The sequence below is a fragment of the Rhipicephalus microplus genome, chromosome 9 (genome assembly GCF_043290135.1).
Source record: "Rhipicephalus microplus isolate Deutch F79 chromosome 9, USDA_Rmic, whole genome shotgun sequence".
Lineage (NCBI taxonomy): Eukaryota > Metazoa > Arthropoda > Arachnida > Ixodida > Ixodidae > Rhipicephalus > Rhipicephalus microplus.
Window position 1 is genome coordinate 113,104,956 of NC_134708.1, and position 12,385 is coordinate 113,117,340.

Below are 12,385 nucleotides of genomic sequence, written 5' to 3' on the forward strand. Positions count from 1 at the left end.
TTAAAATGCCAGCGTTATTGAGTAGGTGCGTTGGTGAGTCTGTCAGTCTATACTTCCTAAAAATAAACCTTATTGCTTTTCTTTGAACCACTTCTATTTTAATAATCTGTTGGTGGGTATACGGGAACCAGACAGGGCGGTCATATTCTAATACAGATCTGACGAGGGTAGTATAAGCGTTTTGTTTGGTATTTGGTGGTGCGAGTTTAACACGTCTTTTCAATAAAAATAGTCATTTTATGGCTGTGCTAGTAATATTATCAATGTGGGTATCCCATTTCAGGTCATTTGAAATCGTTATTCCTGGATATTTGTGGCTAGAGACTGTGGCTAAGGGGCAGTGTAAGAAAAGTTGGACCTGTGTTTTTTGCGAGTTATTGTCATGAAGACACATTTACCAATATTAAGGGACATTTGCCATTTTTTTCACCACGTGTGTACATCTTATAATGCTCGGTTGAGAATTAGGTGATCCGTATGAGTAATAATTTCCTGGTAAAGGACACAGTCATCTGCAAAGAGCCTTAGTCTTACTTCAGTGAGAGGGGCAGATCATTAATGAAAATTGTGAATAATATTGGTGCTAAGAAGCTACCCTGTGGCATGCCTGACGTGACTGCTGCTATTATAGAGGTGGCGTCCTGTAACTGTACATATTGTGAACGATTGGTCAAGTTATTCTTAATCCAGTGAAAATTGGTACTATCTCCAACAGTAACTTCTAATTTACTTATTAGTTTTGTATGAGAAACACAATCAAATGCTTTTGAAAAGTCTAAGAACATGAAGTCAATTCGTTTATAGCTATCAATGGACTGGGCTGCATCGTGTATTAATTCTAAAAGTTGAGTAACCGTTGAAAAGACTTTTCGAAAACCGTGTTGTACAGGAGACAGGATGTGATTTTTTTCTAAGTATTTATGTGTTTCAATAATATATGTTCTAACAATTTACACACAGAACAAATTAGGGATAATGGACTGTAATTTGAAACCATGGTTTTGCTGTCTGTTTTGTGTATTGGTATAATTTTTGCGGTTTTCCATACGGCGGGGATAGTGCATGATTGCAGTGATTTATTGAAGATTACACATAAATATTTAGCTACCCATTCTGCATACCTTTTAAAGAAGATGTATGATATGTGTTCAGGTCTTGGGCCCTTCTTGGCATCAATACTTTTTAGTAGATCGAGCACGCTTTGCTGGATGATTGTTTAGGGTTCTATTGGTGAATGGTCTGAAGATTGTACGAATGGTATGATTGTGTCATCTACAGTAAAAACTGATTGAAAGGAATCATTAAAGCAGTTGGCGAGATTGTTGTTGCCCTCAGAAAAACGCATCAGCTCTTTCTCTTTCTTTGGATTTATATATTTCCAAAATTTATTTGGAGCGCTTATCAAAATTGTGGTAAGTATCTTTGCAAAGTAATTACTTTTTGTATTTATTTAGCCTTTCATGTCGCTAACAGCTACAGTCAGACACTGTCTACTAGAAATAATTGTTGCCGTGTTCAGTTTTTTTGTCTTTGGCGTTTTACCTTTCGTTTGGCATGTATCACGTCACGTGTTATCCAGGGGTTTAGTCACCAAGTTTTTTTTTCTTTTTGATCAATACGTAGCGTTTTAAGCATGACATCACGATGCCTGTAAATGTACTCCAAAGTGTTTCGATGTCAATGCATGATACGAATGAATCATATTCAAAAGCAAGACAATCGGTTATGTTTGTGTCGTCAGCATGGGTAAAGTCAGAATAATAAATCGAAGCCTGTTGACGAGATTTAGAGTCATTCACAACTACAGCACAATAAATCAAGCTATGATCTGAGATGCCTTTTATTATTTCCATTCTAGTAGTTTCTTGTGGGAAATGATCACTTAAAAAAACTAAATCAAAAGTGTTCGACGATGATACATGTACTCGCGTGGGTTGGGTCACTATCTGATGTAAATTGAAATTGAGCATGAGATCACATATCAATTGCGAGCTATCAGACTTAAAATAAATAGCTTGCCAGTCCATTTCTGGCATATTAAAATCACCCAAAAGGATTAGTCTGGCATTTGATACATGACTCTGCATATATATTACAAAGTGAAATAATGACGTCACTAGAAGCAGATGGGCTATGGTACACACAACCCACAGTGAAGGCACAGAGCTTACGGATAATCTGCAAAATATTGCTTCTACACCTTCAACTTCTGGAATATTGATTGAGTGATTGATTTGTGCGGTTTAACGTCCCAAAACCACCATATGATTATGAGAGATGCCGTAGTGGAGAGCTCTGGAAATTTTCACCACCTGGGGTTCTTTAACGTGCACCCAAATCTGAGCACACGGGCCTACAACATTTCCGCCTCCATCGGAAATGCAGCCGCCGCAGCCGGGATTCGAACCCGCGCCCTGCGGGTCAGCAGCCGAGTACCTTAGCCACTAGACCACCGCGGCGGGGCTCGAGTACAACTTCTCTGGGGCAGACATCAAGCACGTAAATACCGTAAAGTACCTGGGGGTTACTATAACATCATCGTTAAAATGGGATGTCCACATTAATCAAATTTCTGCACGTGCATTTAAACAACTAGGTTTTTTAAGGCGTAAACTAACCGGAACTTCCCCTCAAGTTAAACTAACATCGTACAAGACAAGGCATCATGATGAAAAATGGGTCATTAGAACGAAAACATTTTCCATAGCGCCTGCTCCCCTGCATAAAGTACAGAAGAGGATTAGCCGACCGCATCGTTGAGTTCCCGCAGTGCACTTCAGCCCACAATGGATTGACGCCAGCATTTATGGGCGAATGGCGCATTTCGCCACCAGGGAAAATTGTCTGGTGTCAGGCCCATGTGTGGTTGTCGCTGATACTGGCTGCTCCCAGATGAAGGACAACTGGTAAAGGCTAAAGGCTCAGAATCGTTGGTGACATGGGCTGGTTAATCGCGCTGGAAAGCGGCGTAAAAATGCCATGCGCCGCGCATGTTGCATATTGGTGTGTCGTGTCCCGCTGGTAGCAGGAAAGCGACGAACATCAGCATTAAGTACAGAACAGGATTACCCGCAGTCTCCGCCGTGCCATATATATATATATATATATATATATATATATATATATATATATATATATATATATATATATATATATATATATATATATATATATATATATATATGTTGCATATAGTCAAGTAGATCCTCCGTGAGCGGTCACAACCTGGTTTATTTCGACGTTTCGGCCTAGAGTCTGGCCTTCATCAGGATTCTGATGAATGCCAGACTCTAGGCCGGAACGTCGAAATGAACCACGTTGTGACCGCTCACGGAGGATCTACTCTACTATATATATATATATATATATATATATATATATATATATATATATATTGTTAGGAATAAATATAGCACCCGGTACTATACAAACTTTATTTAGGGCAAACTTGTGCCCGTAATTTCAAAACTAAAATGGTCAGCCAAAATGTCTTTTGCTCACTGACTCCAACTTCGTTGGTCATTTCTTCTCCACCTCGAGTCTCGTGCCGGTTCCGTGGCGTAGCATCGTGGCGCGTGCAGGACGGCGTTCCATGGCGCGGCTTTCTTGCTACTTGTGTGGCGGCTTTTACGAACGCGAATTGACGCGCGCATGTTCTACGATGGTCAAGCTGTGGCATTAGTCCCCTTCCTAGCACGCATTGCCCCGATGCGTAGTGCCGGCTGACAGTTTCTAAACAATAGGACTTGTCCTTCTGTGAGACGACGTGAGTCAGTTCACTTGTACAGTTTCCGCATTTTCCGCACTCAGAGGAGTGCGGAAAATGCGGTATTTAATACATAGGACAGACTGACACAGCCTTTCGCATCCGCTTCAATAACCACCGTTCACATGTTCATTCACTTCCGGATCTGCCTCTGTCTCAACATACTAACTGCGGAAACCACCCATTTGATTCCATAAAGGTCCCACTCTTACAAAGCGGTTTCTCCAGCACAAGGGAACGTGAACAACGCGAATCATACATGATTTATAAATTTAATACATTTAAAGCTGGTCTAACGAACACTCCAGGCATACTTTCTTCAATTCGCGCTCTGGAAGATTCGGGATAATATTTATCCAAACCAAACGTTTCAGTTTTCTTTTTTCTTTCCTTCTTCTTCTTCTCTCTTTTTTGGTTTCCTTAATTATCATTTTTCTTCTCTTCTGATTTCGCCCGGAGCACGTGTTCGGGCGTGCGGCATGGGCACGCGCATTCCGAGAAAGGTGTACCACTAAAAGAAGTGAAATGACACATCCAAGCCCCGAGGTAAAAACTTGAAAAACAACCTCCAGTATATATTTAATATTCTTGAGTCACAGCCCGGAGATCGTAGCTACGTGGCTTGTGCCTATCCTGCACGTGCGGAGCTTTGACACGCGTAGCGCTTCTTGGCTGTTCTTCTCTCTTTTTTTTCTTTTTCCCCTTTTTGCTTGTTTTTGTCTTTTTTAATTTATCACATCGTTCTGACGTAGCCCTCCTCACCAGACTTCAAGAGCAACTATGGAGGGGGAGAACAGGTGGAATGCGACAGCGACAATGATCGCAAGGAATGTACTTGGTATTCTTTACAAGCTACCGGGAAAGTTGATGAGACGTGAACGTAAGGAGTCAAACTTTTCATCACTGGAATTCGCTTAATTTAGTCCTCTGGACCAGAAAACTTGCCTTGATTGTATGTTGTTTACCATTCGTTGTTTTTTTACAAACTGCACCTGCCATTAATAGTACGCAAACGTGGTCGTTTGACTACTTATCAGTGTGATGGTTGGTATTGCCACTGGCCCAGTGCTTTTTTCTTCTTTTTCTTTTTTTCTCTTTTTCTTTTTTTCTTTTTTTAATGCATGTGCTATGCGTAGTACGCACACCTGGCCGTTCGGCTGCTTATCAGTGCATGATGGGTAGTGGGCCACTGGTATATGTATATTTTTCTTTTTCTCTCGCTTTCTTTTTTTCTTTTTTTTTCTTTTTTTCCTTTTCTTTTTCTCTCGCGCTCTCTCGGCTGGAAGTTGGCATAAAAACGCGTCGGAGCCTACTAAATTTCGTCTGATGAAGATCGGTCTTCGATCGAAACGTCACCAATAAACAGTTTTTTAGAGGCATATGCTTATTTTTCCTATATATATATATATATATATATATATATATATATATATATATATATATGTAGTAGATCTACTGTGAGAAGTCACAACGTTGTTTATTTTGACGTTTCAGCCAGACTCTGACCTTAATCAGGTATATATAAATATACATTGTCACGCACGTCCTACAAAAGGTCTTCAATTTGGAACAACTGAGCTGGCGGGGTAACGCACCGAGAACTCGCAAGCCGGCTGCTTCAATAATCAACAGCTAGCCAGAGCACGCGCTGCCCCACAACATCGTCTTCCGTTATGTGGGCAGCCATGGCTTGCGCTCACCGTAACTAGCAGCCAAGTGGCATTATTCCCCCTCTGAAAAAAAAAGGTATCGCTCTGATGCTGGGAAAGTACAAAGGCAAAGTCGGGGCGAAACAATAGGAAATACACGCATACACAAAAACAGCAATAAGGTTCCTGCGTAATCGCACTACCGCGTGACGTACGGCTTCAGTCGCACTACGTGCACAATCTCTGAGGAGTGCATTCGCCGTCGTGGCGAGAAGGCGCCATCAGGGTCTACCTCGTAGTTGACATCGCTCACGCGTCGCAAAACTTTGTATGGTCCGAAGTAGCGACTGAGCAGTTTTTCTGACAATCCCTGGCGTCGGAATGGAGTCCACACCCAAACTTGGTCACCTGGACGGTGTTCGACTTGTCGATGGCGAGCGTAGTAGCGGCATGCGTCTGTACTCTGCTGGTGCGTAATGTGTAGGCGTGCTAACTGGCGTGCTTCTTCGGCGCACAGGGTAAGCTGCACAGCATCAGGAGTGGTCAAAGCGTCGCAATTGTGTGGAAGCATCACATCCAGCATGGTCTGGACCTCACGTCCATAGACAAGACGGAAAGGCGTGAATCGCGTAGTTTCCTGCACGGCAGGAAACTACGCGAACGTGACATACGGTAACACCTGGTCCCAAGTCTTATGCTGGACATTTACGTACATCGATAACATGTCAGCGATGGTCTTGTCGAGTACGTTTGTGAAGCCGTTGCTCTGCGTATGATATGCCGTGGTCTTGCGGTGGCTCGTGTAGCTGAGTTGAATACGTCATGAGAGCTGAGCCGTGAATGTTGTTCCTCTGTCTGTGATTACACACGACGGGGCGCCATGTCGGAGGACGATCTGGCCATAAAGAATTGGCCGACGTAGGAAGTCGTAGCGCGTTGTGGTGCCTTTGTTTCGGCGTACTTCGTCAGACAGTCGGTGGCTACTACAATGCACTTGTTGCCAGCTGATGATAGCGGGAAGGGCCCTAGTAAATCCATTCCTATTTGATCAAATGGTGCTCTGGGTGGTTATATTGCTTGAAAAGGCTCGCGGGCTTCAGTGGCGGGGATTCGCGGCGTTGACATTCCCACCATCTTTTCGCGTTTCGCTTAACGGATGCAGAAACTTAGGCCAGTAGTATGCTTGTCGAGCTCGAGCGAGAGTTCGACAGGAACCTAAGTTGACCAGATGGGAGCTCATCGTGGCAGGCAAGAAGAATGTTTTCACGTATGTCAGTTGGCATTACTAGAAGATAGGTTCTCTCATTGCCGTTGGAGTTTTTCTTATACAGGACCCCATCTCGCAGACAGAACGACGACAGACTTCGAGAAATACATCGAGGTATGGAAGTGTTGCGTAATTCAAGGTTTTCGATAACTGCGCGAATTTCATCGTCCGCAACCTGTCGTGTAATCAGATCTGTTGTAGTAAGGGTCCCGAAGAAAACACCGTCATCCTCGATGTCATGGGCACAAACTTTGACAGGTGCACGGGATAATGATTCAGCATCTTCGTTCTTGCGGCCCGATTTGTGAGCTATCATGAAATCGTATTCCTGCTGACGAAGGCTCCATCGTGGCAGTTGCCCACACGGGTCTCATAGGTTGGCTGACCAGCCCAACGAATGATGGTCAGTCACTCACTGAAGTAGCGTCCGTAAAGGTAAGGCCTAAAATTCATCGTGGCCCATACAACAGCGAGGCACTCTTTCTCTAACGTGGAGTAGTTGACCTCGGCACGGGAAAGAGTGCGGCTAGCGTATGCTATCACTCGCTTTGTGCCCTCTTGTTGTTGTACGGGGACAGCACCAAGACCCACGTTGCTGGCGTCAGTATGAATTTCAGTATCGGCGTCTTCGTCAAAGTGAGCGAGGACTGGTGGTGTCTGCAAACGCTCCCGTAGTTCAGAGAAAGCTGCGTCCTGTTCTTCCTCTCAGACGAATGGTACATCTTCACGAGTGAGTCGAGTGAGCAGTTCAGCAATCCTGGAAAAATTGGCTATAAAGCGGCGATAGTACGCGCAGAGCCCTAGAAAGTGCGGTACTGCCTTCTTATCACGCGGAACAGGAAACGAGGCCATGGCGGTACTTTTTGTCAGGGTCTGGTTGAATACCATCCGCACTGGCAACATGCTGAAAAACTGAAGTTCCTTGTAACCGAAGTGGCATTTTTCTGGCTTCAGTGTAAGGTTAGCAGAGCAGAGCGCTTACAGCACATTCTGAAGGCGCTCCAGGTGCTCGTCAAAGGTGGCAGAATACACGACAACATCATCCAGATAAACTAACCACGTGTGCCACTTTAGACCGGTAAGAGCAGTGTCCATCATTCTCTCGAATGTCGCAGGTGCAGAACAGAGGCCGAAGGGAAGCACTTTGAATTCATATAGGCCATGCAGTGTAACGAATGCGGTTTTTTCACGATCTAGTTCATCAACTTCGATCTGCCAGTAGCCACATTTTAAGTCTATCGATGAAAAATGCTTGGCTCGCCGCAGTCTGTCGAGGGAATCGTCGATGTGGGGCAGCGGATAGACGTCTTTTTTTGCCACGCTGCTAAGGTTCCTGTAGTCCACGCAGAAGCGCAGTGATCCTTCTTTTTCTTCACGAGCATGACCGGAGATTACCAGGCACTCTTAGAAAGTTGGATAATGTCATCTTGCAACATCTCTTGGACTTGAGCATTTATGACGTCACGTTCCTTTGCCGAAACGCGATAAGGTGTTGTTTCATGGGCGAAGCGTCGTCATACGTAATTATTCGGTGTTTGGTGATCAGTGTTTGGTGATCAGTGTCTGACGAACCTTCGAGGTGGACGCGAAGCACTCTTTAAATTGATGAAGCAGTTCAGAGAGGGTCGAGTTGACCTCAACTTTTGCAAGTATAGTGAAGTCACGTCGCTTGGTGTCGGTCGAAGCCCGTCGTCGGCTGATGTAGATCCTAAACATTCAGGAACGTCTGCGATAGGGTAGGCGAAAGTGATGGCGGTGTCATGAAACAAGTACCGGTACTCGTTGCGAAAATTAGTCACAAGTAGGGCAGAGTGTGCGCCATAAAGCGTGACAAGGCTTCGTGCAGCGCAGACACATAGCGCGAACAAAAGCGTCAAGTTGTCTTCAGCGGCAACCTCATCATCTCGTAACTTGTCAGACACCACATCAACTAGGACGCTTGAACGCAGAGGCAACGTGATGCTGTCGGCAGAAACGCGAAACGTGCTGTCAAGGATGTCATCGAATTTGTCGGAGGATCCAGCTGCCGAAAACATAACGGTACGCTGACGAAGATTGATAATAGCACTGTGCTCCCACAAAGCGTCGACTCCCAGGATTAGGTCTCGGGAACAGTCACGAAGTACGAGGCAGCTGGCGAGAAACGTAGGTCCCCGAATGCTCACTCAGATAGTGCACATGCCGATTGGGGTGACTGCGCGCCCGCCAGCAGTACGAATTTTTTCTTCGTAACAAAGCGTAACAACTTTCTTTGTGTGCGCTGCTAGTTTCCCGCTTATGATCGAGTAGTCTGTACCTGTGTCCAATAATGCACCAACGTCATAGATCCGCTGACTACCACACGTATAACCAAAGAAAATCTGCTTCTGGCTTTCGTCGTTGTCATCGCGAAATCGCACCGTACCCGTGCTTGCATCGGTGGGAGGTCTTGCTTGGGTCGAGTGTCAGCGGCATCGCTCCCGAAGGTCGCTGTCGTTAGTTTTCCCGCCTAGGGCTTGGCGAGCACGCCGGCGCCGCCCCTGGCAGGCTCCGAAAATTTGGAAAAGATCGCCTTATGGATGTGGACCGCGACTGCCGCCGCAGTGGCACGTGCTTCTGTGAGAGATAATCTTCAATAGCTCTCGGTCTTTCACCAAATCTCAGCCGTGGTGCGTCGACGGCAACACCCTGTAGTTCAAAGCGACGATAGGGACATTTCCAGTACATATGTCCAGCTTCACCACAGTGATAACCGAGTGGTCGTCTGTCCGGTGTGCGCCATACTTCGGATTTTTCGGGAAGCGGCTGTCGATTTTCCAAGTGGTGAATTGGCTGCAGCGAAGGACGTGCATCCGGAGGCTTAGGATTAACGAAGCGCGGTAAAGTAGGAATATATCGGCTGATAGCTTCTTCATATGTTGCACGATGTGGCTCCGTCGGGACAGGCAGGACAGAGCTGGAAGGCGGCACTTGGAGAGCCTGTCGTACTTCGTGTCTGACAAGGCTGCAAATAGACCCTGTAGTAGGTTGGGACTGGCACAGAATATTTTGTAGTTCATCGCGCACTACCGATCGAATGAGGTCGCAGAGAAACTCGATGTTGATGTTGCTTGCCGCACCTCCAATCTGACCTATTGACGAAGCGGCACTCACTTGCCTGTTGTACACAGTAGAGCGCTGCTGCAGCACTTGTTCCATGGTTGTGGCTTCGGTCAAATATTCCGCCACTGTCTTTGGGGGACAGTGAACGAGGCCAGCAAAAAGCTGCTCCTTCACTCCTCGCATTTTATGACGGACCTTCTTTTCTTCTGCCATATCGGGGTCGGCTTGACGAAAGAGGCTGGTCATGTCCTCGACGTACATCATGAGACTTTCATTCGGCATTTGGAGGCGCGACTGAATCACTAGCTCGGCTCGTTCACGGGGATCGGGATCGCCCCAACTTGCCAGCAAGTATCGATGAAAGACGCTCCACGAGGGAAAAGGCTCACGGTTCCCGTACCGAGTACAAGCGCCGTCCTCCGAGCTGAAATACACGTTCCTCATCTTGTCGAAGTCGGTCCAACCACTGTAATACGAGACCCGTTCGAACTGAGCCAGCCAGTCTTCGACATCCTCCAAGACAGAACCGTGGAACACCTTCGGCACACGTGGTTTCCACAGCGTATGAGGCGTGGCTGCAGAGCTTTCCTGTGCGTTGGAGGCTGCAGTGCCTTCACTATCGTTCGGGGATGTGACAGACGTCATCTCAGGAAGAGGTACACGCTCAGGAGGTAGTCCTCGGAGTCTTCGGCTTGGGCCGTGCACAGGTGATGTCACTGCGGGTACAGGGCTACCTGGAGGCGTTTGGAACATCGGCTGGGGGTTACCCAGCAGCTCCACCAGTTGTCACGTGCTACAAAAGGTCTTCAACTTGGAAGAACTGAGCCGACGGGAAGACGCAACGATAACTGGCAAGATGGCTGCTTCAATAATCAACAACTACTAACCAGAGCACGCGCTGCCCGAGAACATTGTCTTCCATTCTCGCGGGCAGCCATGGCTTGCGACCGCCGTATCTAGCGGCCAAGTAGCAATATATATGAGGGGCTATAATAAATATCACGCTGGCTCTGATATTGTAGAAAGAAGCGTAATTCACACAATGAACGTCTCAGCACAGTTTAGTGCGACGTTTCGGCCGTGGGACCAGCCTTCATTCCCAGACGAAGGCTGGTACCATGGACGAAACGTCGAAATTAGCTGTGCTGAAACGTTCGTTGTGTGAATTACGCTTCGTTATATATATATATATATATTTATATATATATATATATATATATATATATATATATATATATATATAACTTGAAGGGCAGGTCCGGGTATTTTCTATATTGAATGAACTTGCAGATAGCATAATTGAAAAGGAAATCGTATTTACTAACGTTTCGGCCGTGGCACGGCCTTCGTCAGAGTAGGTAGGTATGATACAATGCAGCCGCTTTTATAGGCTCACGTGATGAACTCTCGGTATAGCAGCTAGGACAATCAAAGTAAAAAAATGATAATCTGTCAGAACCTTGTGTTGACATTACTGACATGCGATGGGTGCATGAATACACAAGTTTCAAATTTCCTTGCGCGTCAACACGCGGGGCACAGTATGGTTGGAAGGACATCTAAAAGAGCTCTGAAGTAAAGAAACCATGGTTGACTAATATACATTTTAATATACCCTAAATATTTTTACTAATCTAAGAAGCCGTGTTGTTATAGTGCGAGGCACGTGAGCTTTCCTACGTTTTCATTGATACCTGAACGATTGGTGTTAAATTTTTGGATCAAGAAGGATTCCCTCACTTCCCTATCGTGATTTGTCTTGAAACCGGACTGAATAATATTGGCCCTAATTTTGTCGAAACCATGGCCAGGCATACTGACGTGCCTCGACAGCGGTACATTAGGGAGGCTTACGGTATGTGCATGGTGATTATTAAAACGAATTCTGAAACTTGTCTCTGTTTGACCTATGTACTGAGCTCCGCATGTTGAACACTCGAGAAGATAGATGACGTTGATACTATCACACGTGTAGTTCCCATTTATCTTTAAAGAAAAACTGGGCGATGTACTTAAAACTGTTTTAGATGTCGTCATGTGCGCGCACACTTTGCAACGTGGTTTGTTGCAGGGATGACAGCCTTCATGATGTGAACACGTGGTTTTAGATGAGGTTAGGAAATCACGAAGGTTCCGCGATCGTCGGTAGACCCCGCGTGGTTTTTCTGTAAAGATTCCTTTGAGCCGCTCGCTCTGTATTAGAATGTTGAAATGTTTCTTTAAGATATGATTCACATTTGGAGCTGAGGCCGCATGTGTCAAAATTAGATTAGTCCGCGAACAATCTTTGGGTCTTTTGTTAGTACTCAGCAGGTCTGAACGGTCGAGCTCTTCTGCACGTTTGATGGCGTCTGTGATTATGCTGGCCGAATAGCTCTGTTTTTCGAGCGCGCTCCGAAGTTGTTCGCAGTGGCGGGAAAATTCTCTGCTATCAGAGCATATTCTTTTAAAACGGACTGCTTGGCTGTAGGGAATACTAGTTTTATTGTGTTTCACATGACTACTACTAAAGTGAAGATATTGCTGCCTATCCGTCGGTTTCCTGTAAAAATTAGTTATTAGCTTCCCGTTACGTAGAGTGACCATGACATCAAGGAAGCTTATGTTCACAGGTGAATGGGA